General features: G+C 34.7%; 1 long non-coding RNA gene across 2 annotated transcripts; it reads left to right on the top strand.

Annotated features, from left to right (window-relative positions):
- Nucleotides 1-17709: 17709 nt before the first annotated feature.
- LOC145807587 (uncharacterized) lies at nucleotides 17710-19889 on the top strand. 2 transcript variants are annotated; one of them, XR_014350817.1, is made up of 2 exons: nucleotides 17710-17806; nucleotides 19566-19889. It is a non-coding gene; the product is annotated as an uncharacterized LOC145807587 (long non-coding RNA). The 2 variants fall into 2 exon arrangements; XR_014350818.1 differs by having other exon boundaries at nucleotides 17767-18021.
- The last annotated feature ends 1875 nt before the right edge of the window (nucleotides 19890-21764 follow it).

Here is a 21764-nt window from a genome sequence, read left to right as displayed (position 1 = left end):
TGATTTCAAATCAATGAGAGGTCAAGCAAACAATTACAAAAAAAAAAAAAAAAGAGTAAAAATCTTTATGAGGTACAACTTTTGTTACGTTTTTTTACATTAAAAAAAAAAGAAAAAAGAAAAAAAGAAGATGCTAAATAAGTTAAAAGTCAAAAATAAAAAGTCAACTCATTTTTATTTTATTTTTTCACTTGTTTTTTTAAAAAATCAAAATTATTTAAAAAATCAATTTTCAAACAAACCCTTCGTATGAATCAAAGCTATGCAGAAATCTTGGCCATCCTCCAATGGAACGGCAGTTCTAACTTCCTATTGGCCTTATGGTGGGAAAGCAACACAAACCAAAACCTTTCTCCCTACGTTTTATTTTTTAATCTCATACTAATTTGTTTACTTAAAAAATGATTAATTAATTTCTTAATTTACAGATAATCACTTCAAATGAATTTTTTATCACTGTAGGGTTACGCCAAGTATCTACTTTAAATCCTTATCTTTTTGTTTTAATTATGGTTGAGTTGACGAGAAATATTTAGGATGGCGTGCCATGGTGTATGCTTTTTGCAGATGATATCGTGTTAGTGAATAAGATTAGAGAATGAGTTAACATAAAGTTAAAGATTTGGAGAAAAGCACTTGAATTTAAAAGATTCTGGATAAGCAGAACTAAGACAGTGTATATGAAATGTAAATTTAATAACAATAATAGTGAAAGCAGAGGAGAAGTGAAGATTGAGAATAAAAAATTACCTAAAAGTGAACATTTTCGTTATTTAGGGTCGATTATCATAACGGCGAGGGAGATTGATGCGGATGTGGCCCATAGGATTAAGACGGGATCGCTTAAGTAGAGAAGTGCATCTAGGGTACTATGCGATAAACGAATACCCACTAGATTAAAAGGTAAATTCTATTGAATGATTATTAGACCAGTGATATTGTATGGGATGGAGTGTTGGGCAACCAAAAAAAATATGTAGATAAGATGAGTGTTGCTGAGATGAAGATACTAAGGTGGATGTGTGGCAAGACTAAATAAGATAGAATTAGGAATGAGTGTATTCGGGAATAGGAATGAGTAACATTGATAGAAGATAAGTTGAGATAGAACCGATTAAGATGGTTTGGTCATATTCAACAGAGACCAAAAGAGGTAGTAGTGAAGAGATGTGATGCAGTGATAGTAGATGGAAGTGTTAGGGGATCGGATAGGCTTAGATTAACGTTGACTAGCATTGTAAATAGATATATGGATTTACTTAATTTGACTAACGCAATGGCTTTTGATAGAGCCGCGTGGAAAAGAAGGATTCATGTAACTGATCCCATTTGATGAGACTTAAGAGTTGGTTTGGTTTTGGTTTGGTACAGATAATCACTTCAAATGTTATATAAATCAAACTAAAATGTTTTTATATATTAATCTAACAATTAATAATTGACTTTTAAAGAAAAAAAAAGAAAAAAAAGAAAAGAAAAAGAACACCGTTAGTCAAACTAACGGTCACCTAATTGAATGGAACAATATGCAAATTAAAAATAAACTTCAAAAAGATCAGTGTAATTAAAAAAAAATAAAAGAAACTAATGTAATTGTTAAAAATCTCATGAAAGCGACTGTAATTTACCCTTAAATTAAAGTCATACTCTGTCTAGACTTATTATTTGAGATGAAGAGGGACCTTTGATGACCTGACCTTTTCAGAGTACTTTTGGCATTGGCAGCCCTAGACCACATTATTCGCCCAAAAAGCCTAAGACCACATGGCCTGTTGTAAATGTCAACAGCTTTAGCAACCGATACCCATCATACATACATATATATATATATATATATATATACACGGGTGTTTGGGGAAGTAAATATTTTAGTTAATAGTTTAATTTTTTTATAAAATGATATGTATAAAAATAGAGAGAGTGATATAATTGGGTGTTTTAATTTTTTTTTTTTTTGGACTATTTTAACTAAAAAACTAACAGTCTAAACGGGGCCAATCAAAAATACCCGTGCATTGCACAGTCTATTATTAATGCAGTAACATTTAATTAAAAATAAAAAATAAAAAATCAACCATTAAGACGTAAAATAGACATTTGCGTTAACTACTTAAGGTGGGATACTAAACATTGCGTCTAATTGCCTTTAAGATAGAATACACGCATCTAGTTTTGTAACATTATTGGATTAATTTTTGTGATTGCTATAATATTAGAGTAATAATAAACAAATAAATTCTTTTATACAAAATTTTAATCAAAAAAATAATACGACCTTTTGTGACTAATTCATTTCTAATCAAAACTCTCACTATCTCAATAATTTAAAAAAGGCTACAATATCTCTCCAATCTAAAATCAGACCAGACAGTGTTGTTGGACCGCAGTGAACCCCCCTCTAAATCCATCTCAATGATCCAAATAATTCAATGAGTACATTATTCCTACAAAAAATCACATTAATTGGATATCGATAGTCATTTGATCCATTTGTATTTGTTTCAACGACAATTATGATTTTAAAAATAAATCTCAAACACAAATGTAATATGATCAAATAGTTATCGATATCTGATCAATATGATTTTTTTTTTTTTTTTTGCAAAGATGATGTACTCAATAAATTCTATACATTCAACGGTTTGAATTATCTAGATGGTCTTAGAGTTGGGCCCACAAAGGCCCAACAACACCATCGAGTCAAAAAATGAAGAGAAGTTGTACTCTTAAAAAAAATACCATTAACACATTATTCTAAAATGTGTTTTTTATATAATCCTTCGGTATTCAAATAGTGTTTTTTTTAAATAAGATTATTCTTACCCAAAAAAAAAAAAAAGAGCAAACATTTTTTTACTCTTTAACTATGACTGCTAAAATTTAATGAAGATTAAAAAATAAATAAAAATCCAATAATACTTTATTGAAGAATGAATAGTGATATATAACTTAAAAAAAAGATGATACAAAAATATAAAATAAGTGGTAAGATGGATCAAGTGATTTATATTTTAAACTCAATGCCACATCCTTGTCAAAAATTATGTATAAATATTATTATTTAAAAAAAAAAAAAACTTATGTGATATCCCGGGTCGTTATGCCATTTATTATTGTGTAATTCAAGTATATTATTTCAATCCCGAACTATTATTTTGTTCCGAAAACTCGTCTTTTTATTTAAAGATATTCTTTTCAAGTTGTAATTTTCGAAATGCGAGCATTAGAATGAAACGGGGAGTGCGAATTGCCTTAATGACAAATTTTGCCTAGCAAGTGCTTCTGCACGTACGGCAAGGGAGGCGCTCACATGCGGATCCTTTCAGAGAAGAACCAATTTTCTGGGTAGATTTTCTGCTCGTGATGTTGTGTTTCCCGCATGTGCGCCAGAGAGATGAGGCACAGGTGCGGGTGTGTGCAGGAAGACAGACTAAGTGGGTTTGGCCTCTGAGTGTTATCGCACGTGCGGTTGGAGCCATCGCACGTGCGGGAGAGGTCTGCACGTGTGGCCTGGAGCTCTGCATGTATGGGATTACGTGTTTTTGTTTTGAATTTTGGACCCTTTTCACTCAAAATCTGATTCAAAAACCCTATTGTCTCCACTTTTCACCCTCTTCTCTTTCTATATCCATCTTTTCTCCTCCATCTCTCTACAAATCCATTGAACTCCAAATTTCACTCTAAATTCTAGCAAGATTCACTAAGATTTTGGTAGGGGTTCCATAAACCAAATCAAAGAGGGTGACGAGGGTTACGTTTCCACCGATTGAAAAACATTTTCATCAACGTTGGATTTTAGGGCTTTTCTCTCTTCTCCTCTCCATTGCTTGAGGTAGGGATTTTCTAAAAATTTTACATGTTATTTTGTTAGACCTCTGAAAATTTTATTTTCTTATTATTTCTTTGAAGTCTCTTAATTTCTTAATTAATTGTAATTTTATTCTAGGATCAAAATACATGCGCCAACTGAAAACTCACAAACCCTAATTGATTTTGGTAACATAGGAATCATTTCTAATATCCTAATACTGATTAATTGACTCCCTAAATATGAAATTACCACTTAAAACCCTAGGTTTCTCTGATTTTCATCATGTTCATCGGTTGATAGCCTTTTTATTCAAAAGAAGAATATCCAAACCGAATTAGATTCTCTAACCATAATTTAGTTTAATTCTACACTAAAATAAATGTTCCAATTCATAAATTAAGCCTAAAGCCCTCACATTTTTATTAAATCACTAATTGACCCCAAACTAATACTAATACATATATATACTTGTACCTTTAAACCTATTTTATACAATATATTATGAACTTTCCAACAATTGTACACAAGAAAAAAATAAATAATTCCGTCAAATCTCCCCCACATGGCCGGCCACCCTAGCGAAGTGAAGTGAATACAACTTTTTCAAACAATATCCATGAATTCATGGAAAAAGTTTGCTAATACCCCCAAACATGGAACTATGCTTCCACACTAAGTTCAATCTTAACCATGGCTTAACTAGATCATGATTAATTGCATAATTAAGGCCTCTAATAATTCACTATTCCATTACGTTCCAAGTAAATCCAAAATATCCAATCCAATTTTAGTATAAATAAAACCTCTTCCTTAGCATTTTACATACAAGAACACATACACAAACACCTCATTTGGCTAAGAGGAAGAGAGGATAAAAGAGTGAGCTTGGTGGAGGAAAGGAAAAAAAAGAGAAGGTCTTGTTAGCTAACCAATCAAGTCTCAAGTAAGCCACATTACCATCTCTCCTTCTATTTTCTTTTTTCAAACACATGTTATTGGAGATTTAAAATCATAGTTTCAGATGTGTTGTAATGGTGTTCATGTGTTCAAAGTTGATGAATTAGGCTTTGATCCTTCTTCAACTTATATTTCCTCTTAATAGATGCAAAACTACCTTTTTCTTCCCATATCTCACATTATTTCCAAAGGCACACCATCTCTCTAAAATCTGAGTTATTGATACATTATTTAGTATGTTTTCATCACAAAATAAGTGAAAAATTTCCCTTAGTTGGCCTCTTTTCTCACTAACCTTCTTATTTTGAGTATTATGCATGAAAAACCTATTTGACAACCAACTTTCGAAAATTCTAGAAAAATGTAGAAAACTCTCCTGGACCTCAGTTTTATGTCAAAAACTTCCTTAAAGAGTTAAATTTTAGGAAAAATTGGTTTCATTGAAAAACAGTGAGTGGTTTGTAGGAAAATTCGATTTTCATAACGGTCGACGAATTTAGACAGCGCTCGAGTGTTTCTTAAATAACTAAAACTCTAGAAAAGCTATTCCATTTCCAAAAAATGTTCTAAAAACTAGATAAAATTCTCTATGAACCATAGGAAGGCTAGGCTCAGGAAAAATCTGAAATGGTCCTTATGATTTTAATCTTTAAGTGGTGCTGAATTTAGAAATTTTGTTTTGCATTGGTGTTTTATGCTCTTGTGTTCATGAATATGTTTATTAATATATGATCGTGTCTTGGTATGATATTACATATGTCTAGGAATGACAACGGGGCAGGGCGGGACCGGGGACTACCCTCCCCGTCCCCGATCCCCGAAGGTTCAAAATTTCCATCCCCGGCCCCGATCCCCGACGGGGAACCCATCATCCCCCCCGCCCCCGCCCCCTAACGGGGATCGGGTTTCCCCGACCTCGAAAAATCCCCGTCAACAGATAAAAAAAAAAGAACAGAGATGGAAGAAAGCATGGATAGATCTGATCTCAGCTAATATCTAATATATATATATATATATATATATATCAACAACATAGATCATCATCAAGCAACATCAAACAAACAGATCAACAAAAGAAACAAATCAAACAACATATCATCATATACCTCACACAGATCTGAGCTGAAACAAATCAAACAACATATCATCATATACCTCACACAGATCTGAGCTAAAATCTAAATATATAACACACAGAAGCTTTTCTCTTCTCTTTCTCTCCATGGCAGCTGTCTTCTCTTTCTCTCTCTCCCTTCTCCTCATTTTTCTCACGACGCGAAGCTCTCTCTCTCGTCGGGAAAAATGGAGATCAGAGCACGATTTGGACTGAAATCGGTGAGATATCAGAGATAAAGTAAGAGAGAGAGTAAAGGAAAGAGCGACGGCGGTGAAGAAACGGGGATTGTGAAGAGCACGGAGAAACGGTGCAGATCAGCTTTGTGAAGAGAGCACTGTGCCTGTGAAGGAGAGGGACTGAGCACGGTAGAGGGAGGACTGTGTCTGTCTTGTGTGTTTATAACCCTAAAATGAGGCCAACAATTTGAGAGACACACATGCACACATATATACAGAGGGGTACAAAAGTAATTTCATCTCGGGGGAAAATGGGACCGGGGATAGGGTCGGGTCCGGGGCTGTGAAAGTGATCCCCGTCCCCGGCCCGAAACTATTCGGGGATTTAATTTCGAATACCATCCTCGGCCCGTCGGGGGTATTTTTCAGAAAAAAATTGCTTTTATCAGGGACACGGGGGTCGGGTCCCCGTCGGGCCGGGTTTAAATTGCCATCCCTACATATGTCATGGTTATATACCTTTCATTTTAGTCCTTTGATGATGCTCACATTTATGCAAATTTATTCTTTTGTTATTTGCTTGTGCTAGCTAACTTAAAACATTAATCTAAACGGAAAACTTAATGGGGTAGCTAATGGGGTTTCGATCACATGAGTATTGTTATGAGGTAAAATTATGTTCAAATTGAATTGGTTAGCGGGGACGTGTTCCCTTTTGAAAGTTAAAGTCTTGCGCAAGTGGTTATTTTCGGAACCCTTAAATGGCGCGGTTGTATTCAGACCCTAGGTGGTTTCATTGTGAGGAGGGATATGGCCAAGGCCCTATTTTACTGTCTCTTTTGAGGCCCTACGGTTGGCGTTACGTGGTATATAACCGTTGGTAGGCATCCGAGATAAAGTCTGCAACAAAGCAGTAAAAGAGGGGGGGCATACCGAATAATCCGCGTTTGATTCTTGGGGTTGGGAGGATGAAATCTCTTTGGGGATTTTTAGACTACTAACAACTAACCTTGTAACCTTTGTTATTTACTTGAATGTCATGTTCCTTTCCCCTATTGTTGTAATTGTTATTGTTTGTTAGATTAGGAAAAGGGACGGGGTGTGTGTGCATTTACTGGGTATTCAAAGCTCACAACGTATCATGCTAGGTGCCGAAGAGGATCTTGCAGCAGAAAACGACGAGCCAGAAACTTTTGAAGACTTTTGGTTGTCTTAGAGATGTTAGACTTTTTTGTATAGTCCATCTAAAATTTTATTTTTGGGATGTAATATTAATGGAACTAACTTTTCTAACTAAGGACATTTTGTATCTATTATCTTATTATTATTATTATTATTATTATTATTTAAACCAATATAGTTCCCTACGTTGCTTATGAGACCTTGCGTCAATGCCTTTTAAGATCTGTTAAAAGGGTAGTGCGCTACCTAAGAAAGCTGGACTTAGAAAGGAGGCTAATTTGACTCCTCCAGCGATCTGGAATGTTACTTGGTTATTGGCCATAGGACTCATTAGCGACTTTCCCTTGACTACAACCTTTAGTGTAGATTTTCGGGCGTCACATATTTAGCTCTATTATGTGTTATTTTGGTGGTTCACCAATTAATGAGGTTAGGGTTTTGATAAATTATTATCTATGTAGAAAGGAAATGGGGTTACTCTCATGATTTTCCTAAATTTTCTCCATCTTTGGACCTTAAATGTTATGTGGCAAATGGGTTTGAGAAATTTCTTTTCCAAAATGAGAAACCTCAAATTTGAGAAAAACCTAAATTTTTTGGGATTGTTGAGATGTTGAGAAATGTTGATGTAATTTTTGAAAAAATATTATGACTCTTGGTTGACTTAGGAAAGAGGAGACTGAACATATGATTGTTACTCCTATGTTGAATTTATTGAAGATGCAGTATTATGCGTTATTCATTGTCTCTTGAAATTTATATTTTGTATAAAGATAATTGTTTTGGCAGTCGGTAGACGGTTGTGTTGATTGCTGTAGAACTGACATGCAAATTTGATAAATTGAAATATTTGCAAATTCATGCATAGCATTGGACATTGCATAATTTCATGCTTTAACCCTCGCGTTGGATTTGAGAAATTAATCTTTAAATTGATTCATTAAGAATAGTTGGAAAGGGGTTGAGAATGGGGTAAATACTTGGTGAAATCCGGTAAGGGATATAGTTTGAGAATTAAGATGGCCTGAAGGTCCATGGTGAAAGATCAAAAACACGCGCAAGGTAGGTTGCCATGTTCCTTCTGGTTAGAAGCCGATAAAGTGGGTTTTGGTATTGCCTCGAGGGGCCTACTTGTAGACATCTTGCCTGGGGATTTCTAATGTTGTATTTACCGTCCAAGAAATTATTAAATGATCTTGATTTTGATGTTTCTTATTAAAAAGAAGTACATGACATGTAAACTTCCAAAGAGAAAATCCTATATTTTGGCATGGCATAACATACGCATTGCACCTCATGGTATTGTTAAGTTAATTTCATGCATTTTGTTTATATTATCTGTGTTGGGCCTTGAGATCATCCCTTAGTGGAAATTATTTTCAGGTGATGATAGTGTGCCTCTGCTGAGGTGATGGTGTAGAGGATCTTTTGGGAGCACGAGGCTCTATCTTTTCTTTGTTTTGCCATGCAAGCCAAGGGCTAAAATGTATAGGTTCTTAAGAACTATTTTTGTTGTAACAGGGCAAAGCTTTGGAACTAGTAGCCATTAGGGCATTATCTTGTATTTAAGTTATTTTAATCGCTCTTTTATTATATGTTATAGATTCATATCGTAGGGATTATGAATGTATATTTGCATGTGATCTCTTTTGTAAAACCTCTTTTGAATATCATGAATGATGAATGGATTATTTAGAAGCTCAATACTGTGTATATGTAAGGTTATCAGAGGTTATATTTTTGGGGCGTTACATTTTATAGTTTTTATTTTTATTTTTTTATGTAGAATTTTATGATTTAATGTAGACCTTTCATTTGATATATATATATATATATATATATATATATAATATTATTTACAAAAATAATATTTTCACATTACTCCTAAATTTTATATAAGAATCTACTATTTTTTCCATTGTGGCTGTGTACTTCAAGAGTATTATGTGATATTGCTTATGTGGTGGTCCAAACCAATAGTGTAGTGAGAATTCTTATGGGTAAGATGTAGTGACTCATTTTTGTTAAGTAAATGGGAGACAAAGGAGGACTCGCTTAGTGTAGATTGCAGTTTCTCATTTGCTAGGAGCACCAGTTTCATGTAAGCAATGCTACATAATATTCTGACCCTTCATTTGGTTAATTGGAATGATGTTGAATGTAATGGAATTATTATTCTTTTAGTATATATATATATATTATAGAATAATCATTCCCTCACAATGTATTTTTCATCATTATTTTAGTAAATAAAAAATAAAAAATAATATTTTAATAGAATAATAATTTTATTCCACTTTAATCTAATAAACTAAACACTACCCAAAACTATCTAATAATTTCCAAAATGATCAAAACAATTCTACTTTGTCTATGCAAGATATTTTCAATAATATGCACAACCTAACTTAGAAATGAAGGGGGATGGGGGGAGTTGGGGGGGGGGGGGGATAATAAAAAAAAAAACTAGGGTTTGACCCTTATGACAGATTAAACCCTGAGTTTTTAATTTTGTCAATTGAATTTTAAATTTGTTTTCAATCTAAATCATTTATCTATTTTTATTAAGTAATATCGACGGAAGAATTATATTTTAGTCATTAAACTCAATAAAAAAAAGATATTTTAGACATTTACCTACATCGAGTTTAATGATTAAAATATTATTTTTCTGTCGATTTTACTTAACAAAAATAGACAAATGATTTAAATTGAAAACAAATAAAAAGATTGTGTTTTAAATTGACAAAGTTAAAAACTCACAATTTATTTTGTTACAAAGTTCAAACCCTAGATATTTTTACTTTTTATAATTGTTCAAAAAAGGAAATTTTAACACACAACACTATAAAGCATAAGGTCGCGCTGCCTTTAGTAAATTCCAAAATGATAGCTGGAGAAGGTGGTGAACAAAGGGTAATTAACATGCTCTATTTGCACTTCGAAAGGTTGGTTGGACAGCCCAATATTTTGTGTACTTTATTATAAAATTTAATATTTATTATATTGTTTTGGTTATCTCAAAAAATACATATTATATCCTCAAGAATCCTAGAGAAATACTTAACACACCCTAAAAACTAAATTAGTCCCTAGAGAGATACTTCTCATGTAGAGCAACCTCCCAGCCATCATCGAAATCATCCCCGTCACAACCCTCCCCCGTCATAGCTCATTCATATTCGGAGGTATCTTGCAGATTCTTCTTTTTGAATGTCATAAATTCGTCCTGATATCTTCATCTGGATACTCAGTGCTGAATAAATGAAATATATATGGATACTCAGTTCCGAAAATGATAAATAGTTTCAGATACTCAGTTATGAACAAATGAAATATATGCGGATACTATATTTCAAATGTCATAAATTGGTTTCACCATCTCCATGTGGATACTTAGTGTGGAAAAAAATAAAATATGTGCAAATACTTAGTGTCGAAAATTTAGTAAATTCCACCACCGATAACATAGAAGATTAAGAGAAAATAAAAGTTTGGAAACATTTTCTTTATTGTCTAATGTCGACTTGAATATGAAATAGAATGTAAAAATCATGGATTTTGTTAAATATAGTATATATTCTATGTATATTTGCATACCTTACCTATGTATTACCATAGTTAGTTTCTTCTCTCCTATGTAAAGGAGTTTGTACTTATTCATTACTATTCAATTCAATATAAGATTTTCTCTTTTCTTTTATCTCTCTACTAGTATGAAAGCCTAGGGTTTCTTCTTAGCCTCCTATTCTTCATCATGTTGTTTTTGTCTATCTAGTAGACTGATTCATTCTCACGTTGGTTTATGAGTGTCTAGTTCTTCTATGTTTTCAATGATTGGACTATACTAGAATCTTTGTATCTTCAAGACGAATCCAGCGCCACCAAAATCATCTTCATCAGAGATCACACACACCTCAATGCGCCACCCAAATTTTGGCCATGTGTTGTGCTGCTACCAAATGCGCCATACATGCCTCTCGATCTCGCTTACGTCTGCAGCTAATGCAAGCCTTCAGTCGCCTCGTGCTATGTAATAACCCGACCCTCGTACATGTTTTCTGATATATTTTTAGTCCCTTTATTCTGTGCATTTAAATGCTTATTGTGAAAGTGCATGAGAAATTAAGTTTAATTAAGTGAGCCTTATAATTATAGATCCATATCTGTTTAATAAGAAAATATATCTGTCACAATTACGATGTTCAGATCAGAAATTGAATACCTTAGAGGCTTGATTATCTGAAATTTATTTTATATTTGAAATCGTCATAATTTTTAAGTACTAATAAGCATGTTTGTAGAAATTTGATTTGGAGAGATTAAATTGATTAAGGTTTGTCTTACATAACTTAACTTTATATTTATATATATATATATATATATATATATATGATATATTGGGACTTAAGAGCCTTTTAGCTCAAATATCTCCTGGGAAAAGAAAATTAGAGAATGAAAGAAAGGGTTTGAAAGGAAGAAACTCATCAAGAGGAAAGATGGGGGAATTGAGAGGAGTTGTAGGGTTTAAGGCTCAAGGTATGTGAATTTTGGTTTGAATTAAGTCTTTTCTTAACTTTGAGTAAGAATTCCCCCTTTCATTTGTAAGATTTGGGGTTGTAATTAAAGTTGTGTGTGTGCCAATTGTTGAATTGAGAAATGCTCTTGTCACTTGGTTGATTGGGGATGTGGTCAAGATAAGCTATGTAATGTTTGTAATGTTTATATTGGGATTGATATATGTTTGTAATGTTTATATCTATGATTTTTGAACCATATTTCATCAATTAAAAGATCTATTTTGAGCCTCAAGAATACTCACCAAAAATTGAGTTTTGCTGAAATTTCGAACTGTAATCTGCTCAGATCGCTGCACGTGCGGGGCTCACTGCCGCACGTGCGGCCCAAGCTGAAAAAAATGTTCTGCCCCGTTTCGGGTGCTCGACCCTCTGATATTTTTAAAATATTTTTCTGATGATCTTAGGATGGCTGTAAATTCATTCGAAACGTAATGAGTCAGGAAGTAATTTGACAAGGAAAAAGGGAAGTTAATTTGTGAACTTTGCATGTGTGTAGGACACGCTTCAAGGGGAAGTAGCGCTCCGCCACAACATTGTGAGTAGTAGTACGGTAGTCGTACGTTCAATTATCGTTAATGATTTTTATCGTTAATATGCTGTTCCTTGCAAGTAATTAACTTAACAATGTGTTGATTGGAAAATCTAGAGGCATTATTGAGCGGCAAAAGAAGACTAACATTATGTTATTTGCAAGATAGCTATAGTGATTCATGATGAACAAAGGGAACGCATAAGCACTATGGAACCATGATATTCACGTATCTCTGAAATCATTTAATTTGTAAATGTGCTTATCTCTCGTTAATAATTATCAGGAATGTCCTGTTAAACTTAAGTTAACTATGTTAACTCATGTGAATGATGTAACGGCTACCATTAGTACTCTGTTAAGTACAAGTCAACTATGGTAACATATATGAACGATCAAACAAAGGTGTATGCTTCTATATGCTATTAATAGATCAAGTGAACTACGCAATTTCTTGATGAATAATTAGTTAAGACCACGGATTGTTTTATGCGTTAATACCTGCTAAGCATTATGATAAACAACGGATTGATTTACGGATGACTCAACCTGAAGACAGAATTAAATATCAATGACCTTGTGATGTGACTCACGTTATGATGTAAACTGTTTTGTCTTTGTGAAGTGTACTGTAATGACATGATATAACAAGAAAGGCTCTATGTTCTGATATGTTGCGTTTTGACTTAATGAACAGTTGTCTATATATGTAAAGTACTCATGACATCTGTAGCACACGGCCCTTACCCGGGGGTAATAATACTGTGGTTCAAGGATGTTACAAGTTTACGTATGTTACAAGTTTACATATGTTACAAGTTCAAGTATGCACAAGTTTAGGTATGTTACAAGTTCATGTATGTTATAAGTTCTCAGTATCGGGGAATTCCTTTATGGAACTAACAAGAATGCTTTATATTGATTTTTTAGCACTAGCGAAGTGCCAAGTATAATCAAGTATGAATTCTGATTTCTGTTTATGATTCAAGTATAATGCATATGTATGAAATTGTTTCCGTTTATGGTTTGACATGATATGTATGGTTTGGTCTGTTAGACCTATTAATTACTGGAATGGAACAAAGTGCTACTTGGAACTAAGTGCTACATTGTGAGCCACCTATAGAGCCCATGTGAAACACCTCTCGAATCCATACATATATGAACTAGGCTTAAAGCCAATCTGGGCCTATGACCATTTTATATGATCTATTAGGCTAGAGGCCATTCTGTATTTTTGATATGGAGCAACGTGTTGTACGGAACTAAGTGCTGCAGTGCGAGTTACCTCTAGAATCCGTACGAGCCACCTCTTGAGTCCATACATATGTGAAAGTTATGAGGCCTATGGCCATTTTGTATGATCTGTAAGATCTGCTAGTATGAAACAAAGTGCTGTACGGAACTAAGTGCTGCAATGCAAGTCACCTCTAGAATCCATGCGAGCCACCTCTTGAGTTCATACACACAAGTTCAAGGGCTCAATGCCAACACGTTCAAGGGCTTAATGCCAATATGTTCAAGGGCCTATTGCCACTCTGTTCAAGGGCTTAAAGCCATTATGTTTCAAGATATTATGTTTAAGTCATTATGTTTCAAGACTGGGCCTAAGGCCGTTATGAAATTAGTGCAAAATCAATTAACCTTATGCCCTCTTTATTTATGCATGCATTGATATGTATTATACTTCAAGTTGAGCATTGAATCATTTATGTACTATTATTCACTGAGCTTCGCTCACTTTGTGTTATGTCTATTCTATAGGTAATTACTTTGGAAGTCCGTCTTAACCCTTGATGCTCACCCTTCAATTGTCAACCTCAGTATGCCCAGACTCCCAGACCAAGCCCATGCATTTATGTGAAGTTTTGTTAAGATTTTGGCTTGCACTTTATTTATTTACTTAAGGTTAAAATGTATGTATATACCCCTTCTTTACCAATGTTTGGATATACGCTCATTTATATGTATGGGTATATATATAGATAAATGGCTCTCACGTATGTGATCCTGGCATGTTAGTTTTAGCTCAATGGATGTTATTCTATGTTACTTTGTAATATTGAATGCTTCCGTTCAGGCCCCATATATTTTGTATATCAGGTTATGTGTCCGTATCTACATAGGTCATACCCGAACTTTTAGAGGCAGGTTCGGGGTGTGACAAGTGGTATCAGAGAACGAGTTGCTATCTCACACATGAATCCATTGAGCTTTAGGATGTCTAGAAAAGACTTAGGCATCATGCATGACATCCTTAGTGCATATGAAAGGACTTGATAGCAACGATAATGGTATATGTAATAACGCTAACCGCAATGGTTACTATTTATGTCTATTGTACATTCTTGTATATATTGTGATTGATTGCTATGTAGAACATGGTAAGACCTACAGATGGGATTAAATCGATAAAGTTGTGCGGCGATCGCAGCGGAAGCGTGGTGAGGGTTCGAATTGGTCGGTAAGACGACTTATATGTAAATGATTAAATGAAATGTGTGTTATCGGTTGTTAGGCATCTGTGCGAAATGATGACGATATAATTAAGCTTATTAGCATCTCTTTAAGTGAAATAATTAAACGCTAAACATGGAATATTTCTAAGATCAAAGGAAATGCTACCATAACAATATTTAGATCTGTGATCTTGAGAAATTACTGCATTTGAGTATTTTGATGAGATGTGTTTGTGTGCTAACTGAAATTGTGTTGTACAATTGGTTGTACGAAGAAGTTATGCAGACAATGACCCCTTTTAAGAATTGTGTAATTTGTTTATGGAAACCTGTGATTTGAAATCTATACTCTATTATTTGTAATCTGTAATCTGTTTCATTGTGTGTAAATTGTAGTCCGCAATTAGGAATTTTTATAAAGCATGGTTGAACGACATGAAGGACCTTACCCACATTATATGTTTGCTTATGTGTTTGCTTACAGGACACTTGTAAAAAGAGATGCAGTTATTGACTATCGCAAGAATTAAAAACATGTTTCTATATATCAAGGACTTAAGATGGAGAAACCATTTTATGAAATATTTTTGTGCACATATGCAAATATTAGATATTGCCAACTGTTAAATTCATCCCTATTATGTATTGGAAGGATAGGTAAACCTTGTTAAAACGAAAGGATATGGAGATATTCTTTATTGATAGTGGGTTAATGATATGTACTGGGCATTTCTTTCCTTTTGTATGCTTATACCGATGTGTGCCCCACTCATGATATATGATATGATTACGAATTGACATACTCTCATATTGAACTAACCTTGCTAAGAATCCTAACTCTGATATTAATGGTCAACTCTTTTGCCGCTGTCCTATTGAATTCTTAGACATTATGGAATCTGGATAGATGTAATTACTGTATATGTAATGAACTTGTTGACCCTATGAACTGACCCACGGTAATTATGAGTTGTGAATACGAAACCCTGTGGTTGATCTCATGTCTTATAGTAGGAAAAGAAAGAACTATATGAATAGTGGAATATTGAAATGATTAAAAAGAAGCCAAATTAATTTGTACTGTAACAAGAAGAAATGCTTATGAAAGAAAGATGTTACACCTTATGGTTATGACTGATTAGTCAAGCATTATTGTGAATTTGATTTTTAGTTTCATTTTTGAGTGGCTCTCTTTGCTCAAAATAATGGCTGCTATAGCTGTATTTATTGTTCCGATTTGGACTCGTGATGGCATGACTAAGTGTCTGCAATGGTCGGTCTACATGAATTTACACAACTGTATGTTATTTGTTTGGGTCTCACCGTAATTATTTGATTTGGCATATGGTTCTCTTTGTGTTAATATATCTAGAAGGGAAACTGTGAAGAATTAACGATATTGACTGGAATTCTTCTCCCCGTTGTTCTGACCTTGTTAAGGATTAGTATATATGGTTTTGAAGCAACATAACGATATGACTTGGATATGTTTTCGGCAATATAGAACGTTTCTGTTATTATGGGAATATGCATTATGTTCTTAAGGAAGTGATACTTATTATATTTTTGTTTTTGACAAGTGATGTTATGGACCTTATTGCTAGGAAAAATATTGTAATTATAAACCCTGCCTGCTGGGGAATTATGCCTTGAGTATTCTGCAGTGAACTGTTGTGATCTCATCTCATACGACTTATGATCCTATGAAATAAATATATGGCTCTTAGACATTGAAACGACTAGATTATTCTGTCGCTGTGATAAATATTGGATTCATCTGTAAATGGTTCGACCGGAGGAATTAATTGAACATCCATGACGGAATTGAACAAGGGTATGAGACTGAGATTTCTAATCTGTTACATGGCAGAATAAGTTTGAGGGACCAAACTTATTTAAGGGGGGTGAGTGTAATAACCCGACCCCCGTACATGTTTTATGATATATTTTCAGTCCCTTTATTCTGTGCATTTAAATGCTTATTGTGAAAGTGCATGAGAAATTAAGTTTAATTAAGTGAGCCTTATAATTATAGATCCATATCTGTTTAATAAGAAAACATATCTGTCACAATTATAATGTTCAGACGAGAAATTGAATACCTTAGAGGCTTGATAATCTGAAATTTATTTTATATTTGAAATCGTCATAATTTTTATGTACTAATAAGCATGCTTGTAGAAATTTGATTTGGAGAGATTAAATTGATTAAAGTTTGTCTTACATAACTTAACTTTATATTTATATATATATATATATATATATGATATATTCGGACTTAAGAGGCTTTTAGCTCAAATATCTCCTGAGAGAAGAAAATTAGAGAAGGAAAGAAAGGGTTTGAAAGGAAGAAACTCATCAAGAGGAAAGATGGGGGAATTAAGAGGAGTTGTAGGGTTTAAGGTTGAATGTATGTGAATTTTGTTTGAATTAAGTCTTTTCTTAACTTTGAGTAAGAATTCCCCCTTTCATTTGTAAGATTTGGGGTTGTAATTAAAGTTGTGTGTGTGCCAATTGTTGAATTAAGAAATGCTCTTGTCACTTGGTTGATTGGGGATGTGGTCAAGATAAGCTATGTAATGTTTGTAATGTTTATATCTATGATTTTTGAACCATATTTTATCAATTAAAAGATCTATTTTGAGCCTCAAGAATACTCACCAAAAATTGAGTTTTGCTGAAATTTCGAACTGTAATCTGCTCAGATCGCCGCACGTGCGGGGCTCACTGCCGCACGTGCGGGAAGCACTGCTGCACGTGCGGGGCTCACAGCCGCACGTGCGGTCCAAGCTGAAAAAATGTTCTGCCCCGTTTTGCGTGCTCGACCCTTTGATATTTTAAAAATATTTTTCTGATGATCTTAGGATGGCTGTAAATTCATTCGAAACGTAATGAGTTAGGAAGTAATTTGACAAGGAAAAAGGGAAGTTAATTTGTGAACTTTGCATGTGTGTAGGACACGCTTCAAGGGGAAGTAGCGCTCCGCCACAACACTGTGAGTAGTAGTACGGTAGTCGTACGTTCAATTATCGTTAATGATTTTTATCGTTAATATGCTGTTCCTTGCAAGTAATTAACTTAACAATGTGTTGATTGGAAAATCTAGAGGCATTATTGAGCGGCAAAAGAAGACTAACATTATGTTATTTGCAAGATAGCTATAGTGATTCATGATGAACAAAGGGAACGTATAAGCACTATGGAACCATGGTATTCACGTATCTCTGAAATCATTTAATCTATAAATATGCTTATCTCTCGTTAATAATTATCAGGAATGTCCTGTTAAACTTAAGTTAACTATGTTAACTCATGTGAATGATGTAACGGCTACCATTAGTACTCTGTTAAGTACAAGTCAACTATGGTAACATATATGAACGATCAAACAAAGGTGTATGCTTCTATATGCTATTAATAGATCAAGTGAACTACGCAATTTCTTGATGAATAATTAGTTAAGACCACGGATTGTTTTATGCGTTAATACCTGCTAAGCATTATGATAAACAACGGATTGATTTACGGATGACTTAACCTGAAGACAGAATTAAATATCAATGACCTTGTGATGTGTCTCACGTTATGATGTAAACTGTTTTGTCTTTGTTAAGTGTACTGTAATGACATGATATAACAAGAAAGGCTCTATGTTCTGATATGTTGCGTTTTGACTTAATGAACAGTTGTCTATATATGTAAAGTACTCATGACATCCGTAGCACACGGCCCTTACCCGGGGGTAATAATACTGTGGTTCAAGGATGTTACAAGTTTACGTATGTTACAAGTTTACATATGTTACAAGTTCAAGTGTGCACAAGTTTAGGTATGTTACAAGTTCATGTATGTTATAAGTTCTCAGTATCGGGGAATTCCTTTATGGAACTAACAAGAATGCTTTATATTGATTTTTTAGCACTAGCGAAGTGCCAAGTATAATCAAGTATGAATTCTGATTTCTGTTTATGATTCAAGTATAATGCATATGTATGAAATTGTTCCCGTTTATGGTTTGACATGATATGTATGGTTTGGTCTGTAAGACCTATTAATTACTGGTATGGAACAAAGTGCTACTTGGAACTAAGTGCTACATTGTGAGCCACCTCTAGAGCCCATGTGAGACACCTCTCGAATCCATACATATATGAACTAGGCTTAAAGCCAATCTGGGCCTATGGCCATTTTATATGATCTATTAGGCCAGAGGCCATTCTGTATTTTTGATATGGAGCAACGTGCAGTACGGAACTAAGTGCTGCAGTGCGAGTTACTTTTAGAATCCGTACGAGCCACCTCTTGAGTCCATACATATGTGAAAGTTATGAGGCCTATGGCCATTTTGTATGATCTGTAAGATCTGCTAGCATGAAACAAAGTGCTGTACAGAACTAAGTGCTGCAATGCGAGTCACCTCTAGAATCCATGCGAGCCACCTCTTGAGTTCATACACACAAGTTCAAGGGCTCAATGCCAACACGTTCAAGGGCTTAATGCCAATATGTTCAAGGGCCTATTGCCACTCTGTTCAAGGGCTTAAAGCCATTATGTTTCAAGATATTATGTTTTAAGTCATTATGTTTCAAGACTGGGCCTATGGCCGTTATGAAATTAGTGCAGAATCAATTAACCTTATGCCCTCTTTATTTATGCATGCATTGATATGTATTATACTTCAAGTTGAGCATTGAATCATTTATGGACTATTACTCACTGAGCTTCGCTCACTTTGTGTTATGTCTGTTCTATAGGTAATTACTTTGGAAGTCCGTCTTAACCCTTGATGCTCACCTTTCAATTGTCAACCTCAGTATGCCCAGACTCCCAGACCAAGCCCATGCATTTATGTGAAGTTTTGTTAAGATTTTGGCTTGCACTTTATTTATTTACTTAAGGTTAAAATGTATGTATATACCCCTTCTTTACCAATGTTTGGATATACGCTCATTTATATGTATGGGTATATATATAGATAAATGGCTCTCACGTATGTGATCCTGGCATGCTAGTTTTAGCTCAATGGATGTTATTCTATGTTACTTTGTAATATTAAATGCTTCCGTTCAGGCCCCATATATTATGTATATCAGATTATGTGTCCGTATCTGCATAGGTCATACCCGAACTTTTAGGGGCAGGTTCGGGGTGTGACATGCTATCTTGCACCATGTCCTCCTTTGCTATCATGAGCTACGTGTTTTTGACATCATCGCTAATGTCAGCCCTGGTCTCTAGTGCGCTGCGCCTCTTACTTTCTCTCTTGTGCCGCATGGATTCTGGCATCATCTCTTGTTCTCGTGACGTTGGCCCTAGTCCTTGGTTGACCAGTTCAGTCCAACCACTTTGACCAGCTGATTCACTACTTTTTCAGTCATTTTTTACCTAGTTCAGAATAGTTCTTGACTGTTTTTGACCTCCTGAATTTGCTGGTGTGTTCTGTTTTGGCAAAATTAGACTTTGTAAAGCACCTTCTTCTTTTTGTTGTCTTCTTTGAGCATCATGGATCGTTCTGACAACATCCATTCAGTCTCTGCTACACTTGATGGGTCCACCTATATTACTGGTTCTCTTTCCAAACTCTCTCTGGCTTCATCAAAGGGAAGCAGCTTTCACGTATTATCACTGGTTCTCTTTCTAAACCTGTCTAGGAAGAAAAAGAGACTGCCTTTGCTTTCAATGAGCATCTTGATAAATGGGAAGGGAAGAACTACCAGATTATCACATGGTTCCAAGCCATTTCCTGTTCCTTCCATTAGCCTTTAATTTGGTCATTTTCAGGATGATGATACCATTGCCTCTTTTGCCAAGGCAATTTGGGATTTCTTGAAGGAACGTTATCAGACTACTAGACATTATCACCAATATCAACTCCTACAAACTTTTCATCACATACGCCAAGAGCTTGGTCAATCCATCAATGATTTCTTATCCTAGATGTTATCTATTTGGGACTAGTTGGCTCTCTCTCAGCCTACTTGAGCACATTCTGAGGAAGCACAATTATATATTGTTTATAGGAATCATCAACAGCTATTGCAGTTCCTAATGGCTCTTCATAGCACCTTTGAGCATATGCGTGCTTTCTTGCTCCATCGTTTTCCCTTACTGACTTTAGAGCAAGCCATTACATAACTATTGTCAGAAGAAACTCGTTTTGGGATGCTCAAAACTCAAAACTTGGATTCTGTTCTTGCTACACCATCATCACGGGGTCCTTCATCTTTACAGCCTCCTAGCTAATGCATTTACTATTTTAACCGTAGCCTACTTGCTAATCATTCTCTAGTTTAGTGCCAAGTTTGTGAATGCTTGACTTGCCACAAGACTGCTCTTGGTCATCTCCAAAGCAATTGTCCTCGAGCTACCCATCTCCTTCATCTAGGAAAAGGGTCTTCACATTCTGGGTATCAGTCTAAATCTGCCTATGGTTCTCATTCTGGTGCTGCTGCATCTGAGGGTTTCTCCACTCACCACTTTACTGATTTTACTACTCCATCATTTTCTACAAATGATGTTGAGTCCATTATCTAGCAGGTGCTTTCCAAATTCAGTACTCTTCATTTCTTTGCTCTTTCAGTAACCTTAGATAATTCTTCAAGGTATTTTGATTTCGCCCACTGTAATCATATAACCTCTGATATTACTATATTTTCTTCTATATCATCAGCCTATTCTGTTCCCAGTATACATACTGCTGATGGTTCTCATATATTTGTTAATTCACACTAATCCAAATTCTACTTCCATTGTGTCTCTTTCTAATGTTTATCATATTCCTGCTCTTAAATTAAACCTTATCTCTATTGGTCAATTGTGTGACCTTAGTCTCACCGTTACTTTTTTTGCTAATGGTTGTTTGGTGCAGGACCTTCAGACGAAATAGATCCTTGGGATAGGCCGTAGGTATGGATGTTTGTTCAAGCTTTTTAATCTTCGCATTCCATCTATAT

The sequence above is a fragment of the Camellia sinensis genome, chromosome 14 (genome assembly GCF_055761805.1).
Source record: "Camellia sinensis isolate YWXY chromosome 14, ASM5576180v1, whole genome shotgun sequence".
Classification (NCBI taxonomy): domain Eukaryota; kingdom Viridiplantae; phylum Streptophyta; class Magnoliopsida; order Ericales; family Theaceae; genus Camellia; species Camellia sinensis.
This window is presented reverse-complemented; position numbering and strand designations above follow the sequence as displayed.